The 11,611-nt window shown below is 38.2% G+C and overlaps 1 pseudogene; it reads right to left on the bottom strand.

The window, feature by feature from the left end:
• Nucleotides 1-7,478: 7,478 nt before the first annotated feature.
• On the bottom strand, nucleotides 7,479-11,445 carry LOC125493719 (uncharacterized; annotated as a pseudogene).
• Nucleotides 11,446-11,611: the final 166 nt, after the last annotated feature.

The following is an 11,611-nucleotide window of genomic DNA, read 5'->3' as shown; positions in this document are numbered from 1 at the left end:
ACCCACTGAACCTAAGCTGGATCCTCCACGACACCAAACTCAAACTTAGGACCTACCATGTATCCATGAGACCATGAGCGCATGGTTTGGTGTCTAACAAGATCACCTTGTCAATTGGTGTATGCTTCAATAATAATTTTTTTTTAACATAGTAGTTTTCATGATTGCTTGTAGTCTTGCACAACCACAATTGCATGTTTTTTTTTGTTTTTTGTTTTTTACATCGACCACGATTACTTGTTAATATATCCCAATCTACAACCATCATTAATAACACTTATCATCGAAGCAGCTTTGCTACTACTTAGACGTAAGATATACCAAACAATTCCAAAACCTATTGTTAACATTTACATAAAATGCTAGTACAAAGTACTTACAAACTAAAAGCCAAGAAAACATTACTAAAAACGCTACCATTACTAAGTACTCGTTATTAGCCATTAAGGATTTAAGGTGCAACATTTCTTGTACACTTTGTACTATAACAGTGTATGACACAGTAAAATTTTTCCCCCAACGTTACCTATGACATTAAATACAAAGAAGAATCCCGTATTTTCATGCTTCATGCAAAGGCAAGTTACATCAAATCCTTTGCTACAAGCTAGCTAAGCAAACAGTTTGGCTTTTGTGTATGAATATCACCAAAACCCATCCTCTTCCTCAGCCACAAAACATTACTCAAATTATTTAAGGTAGTATTCTCTATGACCCATATCGATCGTACGTGCTATTTAGCCATCTAAAGGTTTTGACCAACAAATTAAAACAGCATATTTTGTGGACTAATGAACAAGTACAAAGTCGACAAAAACACGTCTTTTTCTTGTTTTTGGCCTTAATCTCTACCGTCTCTTTAACAATGTCCTTTTCTCTTCCTTTCTTTCTCATTTGAAAAGATTGGACACCAATAAAAATGCTAATGAGGATAACTAACTCGTTAACTATTTGAAATCGACTCGAAATTTTAGGTGTCAAGCTCGTACTATGAGTCAATGTGTCCAACGCTAGAAGATCATGAAAAGACTTGTAATCATTTTTTTTATATAATAAATCTTATGTTTCACACTATAAGATTTAACTTTGAAATATAGTAATTAATAATGTGTAGAATGTTGGTCAGCTGGTCAAACAAGCAAAATAAGTTTACAAAATTGTAATTTAAGGTTGAAATTAAAATTTAAGGATATGTAAAATTTCTAAGAAGGTCGAAACTCAACTAGAGCTCAAATGCAACTAAGTGTTAAGTGTTGAGTCGAGCATCAATAACCCAACTTTTTGCTCAATCCGACTCGTGAATAACCCTATATTCAGCATGTATTTTGACATGTACGGTTAAAAATTGCTAGTTAATATTCATTGAGGCAATACTCATCACGTATATATCAAGGACCCTTGGGTTTAATGATATGACTTGCTATTTCTGTCGTGTGAGACCAAGGTATGGCTTGTTGGGCCTCTAAGTGAGTCTGTGCGAGGGCAACCCGGAGGAAATTCATCTTACCACGAGGTTCCCGAAAGGGGACCCAAAAAAAATACTCATCGTATATATACTCCCTCCATTTCGATTTAATATACACACAACACACTGTTGCTGATTATTTTTATTGGTAACATGTCGCATATATCTACTTTCTACTATTTTTCCACCAATGTGGATTTTAATATAATAACCCACCTTATAATTTTCTCTCTCAATTTTGGACTTCCTGCTTAGTTATGCCCTAAAGTGAAATGAACAAATCAAAAAGAACTAAAGGGAGTAGTTTGTTGTCATATTTTTTAAAAGGTAAGAAAAAAATTCTCTGAACTATCGCACCAGGACCCCATCTAGAGACTTATTACAAGCCAAACACCCTCAACGTCCCGTTCCCCCTTAAATTCCAAGCAAATACTTGGAATAAGAATTGAACCATAGAATTTACTAGGAAAGATAGAAAACTTCACCACTTGAACCAACCCCAATCCTAGTTTGTTGTCATGTGCTATTGTAAAAATTCTAGGTATTTAAACATTTGGCATACATCTTTGTAAGTCTATGACATATAAAGTACTGCAAGAAATTCTTATGAAAATCTGTTGACGATAACTTAAACTCATAAATCTGCCCGACTTTAATTGACTCGGAGTTATGACAACAGAGCTATATTGTTCCGAAGATAAGCAACTGCCAATCTGCCAATCTCCCAATCTGCCATGCATGACATCCCAATATCTTTATAAAACTTGGGTAAGTTTAAGTACCTTATAGGTAAAAAAAGAAAGTTTAAAACTTTTAGAACAACTTTGGCATCCCAAATTATTTGGTATAACGAAGCCAAAAGACAATGGTACAAAGAAAATTTAGAAGTACAAAGAGAGGTCACCAAACATGAAAGTGAAACGTCAATAAACCAATGACTGATGCTCAAGAACATTAGTTAACCAGGGTAGTGTAGGCTAATTACCAAAGGTAGTATATTAAGAAACTAATTTAACACCCATAAAAATGGACCATGCTAGATTGTTCATTTGTTATACGTATACTACTAGCTAAAGAAGTTTATTTGGTTAGCTTCTAAGTACCAAGAGTCCAAGATAACTAAATCCCTAAGTACAAAGAACTAGCAAGATAGGAACTTGGGATTTTGAACACGACGTCCTATTGAAACCAAAAATTATATTCTTATACACTAAAAAATAGATAGACCACTTCAAAAATAAAGAATGATTACATAAGAGTAAGATTACGCGCAATGACCTTACATAAAAAATTACAGCCTCACCTTTATTCATAATATATTTATCAACACGTGAGGATCAATTCAAATACTTCACACTCTATTTCATGGTCTGAAATAGAGCTGATCATTTTGGTCCGATCCGGTTCGATTTGGCTCGGATTTTGGGTAGAATTCTTGGCCCGCCTTGAGGACCCGACCTGTCCCGATTTTTTTTTGCTTCGGGCAAGCTAAAAATGACTTTTTAGTATGATTTTTTGACCCAGCCCGATTTTGGCCTGAAAAGCCCGCTCGTTATGACCCGAAATAGCGAGTTTTAGGTACAAAATTTTGGCCCGACCAAGGGGTAATTTTTTTAGGCCCGACCCAACCCAACCCATGATCACCTCTAGTTTGAAAGACTAGATATGAGAATGCCTATATAGTATATATATTACTACCATTGTTGTTAAAATCCCGATCCGAATCTTACGATTCTACGATTTTACGATCCTGGAGGACCTCACCGATCCCGATCCTACGTAGGATCTTAATTTTGTAGGATCTTTCGGTCCTGCCCAACCAGAAAAAATCACATGATAGGATCGTAACACGATCCTACGACTCTACGATTCTACGATCCTACGATCCTACCGTATAAAAATCATAAAATAATTTCACATATTATATTTCTCCTATTATATTTTGATAGCATGTTACTTCAATCTTATAATATTGAAAAACTATCATCATTTGCTAACTAAAAAAATCATTATTAATATGTGTAAATTTTCAACACGTGGTTCTCACCATATTTTAGTATAATTATCTCTAATTCACCGAATTGTAGGATCTTACGATCCTACGATCCGATCCTACCGATTCGATCCTACCAACCCCTACGATCCAAAGTAGGATCACGATCCTGATAACATTGATTACTACATATATGGAGAAGTATTAGTTATAGATTCTTTTTTGTTTAAAGTTCCTTAAAAACAATTTGTTTTACACTCTCTATATTCAAATACTATAAATAGGGAGTTTACTCAATTATGGTCTTTATAATAAAGAAATTTAAGAGATAAGCCCCAAATTAATGATGGTCATGAATTGGATTCTAAACCATCTTTTTAAAGGGAGTCCAATTGTCTTGTATAATTTGCTTGTGATGAGGATTCATTTAATAGTAACTATTGATTGAGTTAAACAGAAATCTTACCTATACAAAAAAAAAAGAGAGAATATGCAAAGAATAGAAAATGGAAATAATTGCACTCCAAAAGAGTCCATCAGTCCAGGTAGATAGTGTGTGGTACATTCGCAATTTTGCGGATGCGGTGCGGGCCTGTGGGGATACGCTGAGTCCGACTTAGAACTTACGTAGCAGGTCAGCAATGCTACGTGCTTTTTGTCAAAGAATTTGACTCCCTGTCATTTTCTACTTCGCTCTTACAAAATACTTCCTCACACAGTCACACTACATAAGTGAAACACTTCTCTTATCTGACTGTATACACAAAATTTCGAGTCGAAATAAATAAGACGAGAAACAAAGTAACAAAGAAATTATATTTCAATAAATGTATTGAGTACAATCTCTGTAAACAGTTTATAATGAAAAATAAACTAAGTCCTCTGATTCTGTTTCGTAGCTTGAGAGTGACACGTGTTGGTGTCGACGTGGAGTTGAATGTAGACTGACCTGTTGTCAACGTCAACCTGAGTTTGAGTGTGGGATGACGTTTTGTCGACGTCAACCTGAGTTTGAGTTTTGTTTGGGTATATTCGAATGAGGGCTGACAAAGCTTGAATCTCAGTCGAATATGTTTGAGTGTATCTGAATAGTCGGCACAATTTTGATGTGCTTGTTGACTAATTGCAGAGAGAATTCTAAGAGAATTTTATGAGCTCTTGAGAATAATGATTTTTCCGTCCCCTCAACTGAGAGATGTGAGGTCTATTTATAGGGAATGGAGATCCCTTCATGGACTTGGTAATTTATGGGTTTGGGCCCGTTTATGACTTGGAAGTCTTTTTATCTTTGCCATTTGACCATCTTATTCGGACTAGTAATCTGGGCTAGCCCAATACTTTATAACCCAAATTATATTTGTTTAATTTAATTTGGATGTGTTATTTGAGTGGACTAAATTAATTAAATTGGGCTAATCATATTTATTTTAGCTCAATAATAATTAATTATTTTAATGTAAAACACTAATAAATTTTTAGTGTCTACAAATTGCCCCCTCGAGACAGTGTCACGTACACGATTTGAAGTGTTTAATCGTGACAAGGTCTCGAATTTGTGTTTGGTTTTGCAATTAGGTGACAATCACTGTGTTGAGAGTTGTTTCCTAGAGTTGAACTACTTACAACTCTATTAAGTTTTTGGACTCGGAAAAATAATCCTAATCGAATAAATATTAGGTTTTCTTTTCTTGAGGTATATAAATACACAAGACTTGCGTTTAATGTGCTATGTGCATATTAGCAGAATCAATTTGTACGTCAATCTGTTGGTCTTCATTTATTTACCCAGACATTGGGTTTGACTCGTAGCTTTGCAAACCAACTTCGTCTTTTGTGAATCGAGGACACGCACACACGCAATACATATTTTTTTTTTGAATTCCCACCATCGTCTGATGCTTGATGATTATTCACTGATAATATAACACTGTGGGTACATAACTGCTCCTGAATTTGTCTTTTTTTTTTTATTTTTTCTGCATATTAACCGGTTATTCACCAGTACTTCGTTATTCCTTTCATCACATAGGAATATGGGGTTGTTGATATTGTCTCTTTATTAGCCATAGAATTGTTTCTCTTTCCTCTTCTCTATTGACTTTCGGTTGATTTGAATAGGAAGCATGATGATTTATTTTCTTTTTTGTCTTCCGTATTCATCATCAAGATCATGGAATCAATTTCTTTAGTCGTTGCTTGTCTGCTTGTTTTTTTTTTCGATGGGGTTTTAATGGTGGGGGATTTTTTTTGGGTTTTGTTTTGTTTCAAGTTCATCAATGGAGGTCAAACACTTTAAAGATTGTTTATTTCTTATTGTTCTCCAAATCTTCAACTTCTTCTGTTGCATGAGTACGTGATATTTGCTTCCCATCTTTTGTGTTGACCTTTTGTTTATTTGGTTTTCGGAACTTATAAGAAGATGATGAATGGTTATGAATCAGGTGATGATGAAGATGAATTACAGATGATGATAATGAGTGTGTAAGGCTGCAGTATGCCTTCATTTTTTTATTTTTTTTTATTTTTTTTTTTACCTTTTTTTTTCAATTTTTTTTTTTTTTCATTTGTTTTCATGGATATTTTTGTTCCTATGACATCATGATCATGAACATCCTCATATGTGTTCGTGAAATTAGTGTATTAGGAATTGCTTTTGTGATTTTGTTTGTCTTTTTCAATAGTTTGGATTTTTTTTTTGACATACTATATTTGACTTGCAGTACATCAGATTTTGCGAGATACTGAACTTCTAGACTATCTTTGAAGTGTTACAGAAGCTCAAAACTAGTGAGGTGATGATTTTGTTACATCCTTTTTGTCTAGAATATTTTATCTGTATATTCTTTATTTTTTGTGCATTGGTACCCGTATATTTTTTGTGTGTGTATGACAGGTTCACTTGAAGACGAAGACGAAGGCGGGGATTCCGTCGTGATGGGCCACATGTCTTTAGCACTGTGAGCCTGTCAGGGGTGTTATTCATATGTCTTTAGCACTGCGACACTGACACCTCCAGACAGTCCCTTGAAGACGAAGACGAAGACGAAGGCAGGGATTCCGTCGTGATGGGCCACATGTCTTTAGCACTGTGAGCCTATCAGGGGTGTTATTCATATGTCTTTAGCACTGCGACACTGACACCTCCAGACAGTCCCTTGAAGACGAAGACGAAGGCAGGGATTCCGTCGTGATGGGCCACATGTCTTTAGCACTGTGAGCCTGTCAGGGGTGTTATTCATATGTCTTTAGCACTGCGACACTGTTTGAAGACGAAGACGAAGACGAAGGCAGGGATTCCGTCGTGATGGGCCACATGTCTTTAGCACTGTGAGCCTGTCAGGGGTGTTATTCATATGTCTTTAGCACTGCGACACTGACACCTCCAGACAGTCCCTTGAAGACAGTCAATCTCACCCTCGAGGTATGTTGTCTAACCCATGATTTTTTGTTTTGTTAAATGATTGTTCGTTAACCCAAGAATTGCTATTGTTTTGATGTCGTCCTTCACTGTTTGCATTCTTGTGGGCTAGGAGTTAGAACTTTTTTTGGTGTGTGTGCAATTTAAACTCTTACTTGGGAGTTCAAATTTTCTTTGTCTTTTGCTTGGATATGCAGTTTACACTCTTGCTTAGGAGTTAGATTTTTTTGGTGTGCAGTTTAGACTCTTGCTTAGGAGTTAGAATTTTTTTGGTGTGCCGTTTAGACTCTTGCTTGGGAGTTAGAATTTTTTTTTTTTTTTTTTTCTTGGTGTGCAGTTTAGACTCTTGCTTGGGAGTTAGAATTTTTGGTGTGCAGTTTAGACTCTTGCTTGGGAGTTAGAATTTTTTTGTGTGCAGTTTAGACTCTTGCTTGGGAGTTAGAATTTTTTTTTTTTGTGTACAGTTTAACTCTTGCGGGAGTTAAATTTTTTTTTTTTTGTTTCGCTTCACAGTTTATACTCTTGCGGGCCAGGAGTATTACAATTTTTTTGTTTTTATCGCCGTTCACAGTTTATACTCTTGCGGGCCAGGAGTATTACAATTTTTGTTTTTGTTTCGCCGTTCACAGTTTATACTCTTGCGGGCCAGGAGTATTACAATTTTTTTTGTTTTTGTTTCGCCGTTCACAGTTTATACTCTTGCGGGCCAGGAGTATTACAATTTTTTTTTTTTGTTTCGTTTTGTGGTGTGGTGTGGTTGCACTCGAGTAATTTTTTATGTTACCCTAGCTGCCTACGTACTTGTAAAATGTCAACAAATTGCTTTTACAAGATCAAGCCAACGTAGTTCAAATGCACCTTTATTTCTTTCAACATATGCAGTTTATCCTCTTGCTTAGGAGTTAATGATGTTCTTACTTTTCATGAGTAGTAGCGCTTCAGAAACTTGCCGTTGATAGGCCCCACCCGTAATCCGTCAGCGTCAACAATTTTATAGGCCCCATTAGTGTACACCTCTTTGACAACGTATGGACCATCCCATTTAGAACTGAATTTACTTCCGTCTTGCGAGAAATAATGATGGGTCTCTTAATTGCTAGGACCATGTCTCCAACTTGAAAGGAGCGAGGTCGAACTTTCTTATTGAAAGCGCGTGACAGGCGAGCTTGGTAGCACTCAGATTTTTGTTGTGCTTGGAGTCTTTTTTCGTCAAGCGCCTCCAACTCAGCAAGTCGGAGTTTATCATTTTCATCAGACGTCAAGCCTTCCTGTATGGCAATTCGCAATGATGGAATTTGAAGTTCCAGGGGGAGAACTGCCTCAACGCCATACACCAACGAGTATGGGGTTGATTGTGTTGCTGATTTATATGTCGTTCTGTATGCCCATAAAGCTTCCCCTATTCTTTCATGCCAATCACGTTTGGACTTGGCGACCACTTTGCTCAATAAACTACAAAGTGTCTTGTTGAACGCTTCAGCTAAACCATTTGCAGGTGCATTGTACATTGATGATCTATGTTGTGTGAATTTAAACTTCTCACATAAGTTTTTCATCAACTTATTGTAAAATGGTGTTCCATTGTCCGTGACAATTCGTTGGGGTACACCATATCTGTAGATGATGTGAGTACGAATGAAGTCAACAACATTTTCTTTTTTCACTTCACGTAGGGGGATGGCTTCTGCCCACTTAGAAAAATAATCAGTCGCTGCCAAAATATATGCTTGTCCAGCAGATGACTTTGGTGTAATTGGGCCAACTACATCGAGTCCCCATGCTTCAAATGGCCAGGATGCGACTGTGGGGTGCAATGGCTCTGGAGGTTGATGAATGAAGTTAGCGTGAAATTGGCAGGCTTCACATTTCTTTGCATAGTCCATGCTATCTTGTACCATGGTTGGCCAATAGTAACCCATTCTTTTAATACGGTCATGTAGTTTTGGACCAGACTGATGAGCGCCACAGACTCCAGAGTGAGCTTCCTCCATGGTTTGTTTTGCTTCTTCATCTCCAAGACATCTTAACCAAAGACCATGAAAGGATCGTCGATAGAGAGTCCCCTTATAATATATAAATCGTGAGGCTCGACGACGAATCTCTGTCTTATGTTTTGGATCACTTGGCAATTTTTCATGTTCCAAATAATCGATAATTGGTTGACGCCAATCTTCTTTGTCGATTTGATAGACAGAGATTATGTCGACTTCTTCAGCATATTCGTCAACACCATCGTCATCAGGAGTAACAACCCATTGTTTGCAAACGGGTACATACATTCTTTCTTCTGCCCCCAGTGCCAAAGTGGCTGCAAGCCCAGCTAGCGCGTCAGCCATCTTGTTGGCACTCCTTGGAACATGTTCTAACTTGACGGTATCGAGTTTGTCAAGCAATTGTGATGCTTGCCTTTGACAAGGGATTAAATCATTCTTTTTGACTTCATATTCACCTGATAGTTGTTTTAGGACCAATTGGGAGTCCCCGTGAATGTCTAAATCTCTAAGTCCCATTTCGATTGCCATTTGGAGGCCTATTATGAGTGCTTGGTACTCAGCCATATTATTGGAGCACAGTTGAGTTAGCATAAAAGAGTATGGCAGTATACACTTTTCTGGAGAAATGAAGACAACTCCAGCTCCCGCACCGTCATGACGAGCGGCACCGTCAAAGTACATTTTCCAAGGTGGGAGTATTTCAATGAAAAACACGTCTTCACCTGGCAAATCATCTGATATCTCCCATTCTGCAGGGACTGGGTGGTCCGCGAAAAAATCTGCTATCGCTTGCCCCTTGACAGCCTTTTGCGGAACATACACAATGTCATATTGTTTCAGAAGCATAGCCCACTTTGCAAGTCTGCCAGACAACACGGGCCTTGAGAGAATGTATTTTATTGGGTCAGACCTTGAGATGACATGAACTGTATGTGCTTGCATGTAATGTCTTAATTTTTGGATTGCAAAAATCAAAGCAAGGCAAATTTTTTCAATGGGGGAGTAATTCAATTCAGCACCCACCAAAGTTCGGCTTAAATAATAAAGAGCTGTCTCCTTACGATCTTCTTGCTCTTGAGCACACATTGCCCCCAGGGATCGCTCCTGCGCTGCGATATAAAGGATGAGTGGTTTCCCTTTTATTGGTGCCCCCAAGACGGGGGGAGAAGACAAATACTTCTTGATACTTTCGAAGGCCTTTTTACATGAGTCATCCCATTTGAATGGGGCATCCTTTTTCATGAGATGACTAAAAGGATGACATCTGCCTGCCAAATTGGAAATAAACCTTCGAATGTAAGCGAGACGCCCTTGGAGGCCACGCAACTCCTTGAGGTTCTTAGGTTCAGGCATCTCTTGGATGGCCTTAATCTTTGCTTGATCAATTTCAATGCCCCTGTGCCTGACAATGAAGCCTAGAAACTTTCCTGAGGTGACGCCGAAAGCGCACTTGAGAGGGTTCATCTTTAATTTCCATTTTCGCAATCTTTCGAAGACTTGACGAAGGTCATGTAAATGATTCTCCTTCTTCTTAGACTTTACCACCAAGTCGTCTACGTAGCATTCCACAATTTGATGCATCATATCTTCGAAAATTTTCTGCATTGCACGCTGATACGTAGCTCCGGCATTTTTCAAGCCGAAAGGCATAACTTTGTAACAGAATATCCCTTTAGGGGTACGAAATGCAGTTGCTTCTTGATCTTCAGGAGCCATGTGGATTTGATTGTATCCAGCGTACAATCCATAAATGACAAAGCCTCATGACCAGTGGTAGCATCAATCATGATTTCCGTTACGGGGAGTGGGAAATCATCCTTTGGACAGCCTCATTAAATCGCGGAAGTCCACACAAACTCGTAACTGTCCATTTTTCTTTCGTACTGGCACAATGTTTGCTATCCAAGTAGGGTACTTGACTTCACGAATAAATCCTGCATCAATGAGCTTGTTTACTTCTGCCTCAATTTCAGGAATTAGTTCTGGCCTGAAACGTCTTTGAGATTGCTTCTTTGGACTGACACCCTTTTTGATGGCTAAACGATGGACAGCGACTTTCGGGTCGAGTCCTGGCATCTCCTTATAGCTCCATGCAAATACGTCTTTATAGTCAGAGAGTAACATGAATATTTTTGTTCTCCTGTTGGGTAAGAGAAGCGCTGACGTAGACAGGGCGTGGCTCTTCTTGAGTTCCAAGGTTTAACTCTTTTAACTCATCAACGGTGGCTTGCCCCCCATCTTCAAGAGTTTTAGGAGCCTCATCTGTTTCCATCTCCTCGTCACTTTCAGGAGCCTCATGCCCTGTGATATGGTTTGAAGAAACAAATTCAACATCCTTTTCTTTTTCTTGACTAGGCGAACTCCTTTGATTTGTTAACACTATGACACGACCTTTGGCTTTCAAAGGTGTATGTTCAATGATGTCTACCACCTGTGTACGCCTCATGCGAGATGGAATAACACTTTGAGGTGCGTCCTCGCCTTTGACTTCATCTTTGCTTCTTGTGATGCGACTTAGTACCGACCGTCTTGGTTGTTTATCAATTGAGGTCGATGCGCCAAGACGTTTAAAGACAGATGCTTCTTCTTAGAGAATCGAGAACTTGTAAGGGTGTTCGTGTTTTTGGTTTCACACCTTCATTTAGCTCATGTCCACCAAGTCTGTCAAAAACCGATGTATGGTTCTTTATGACAGGCGACTGTATTCGATCAAAGACCGATATTTTTTGCTGGGTCGCACC

This window comes from Beta vulgaris, chromosome 9 (assembly GCF_026745355.1).
Source record: "Beta vulgaris subsp. vulgaris cultivar EL10 chromosome 9, EL10.2, whole genome shotgun sequence".
NCBI classification, from domain to species: domain Eukaryota; kingdom Viridiplantae; phylum Streptophyta; class Magnoliopsida; order Caryophyllales; family Amaranthaceae; genus Beta; species Beta vulgaris.
This window is presented reverse-complemented; position numbering and strand designations above follow the sequence as displayed.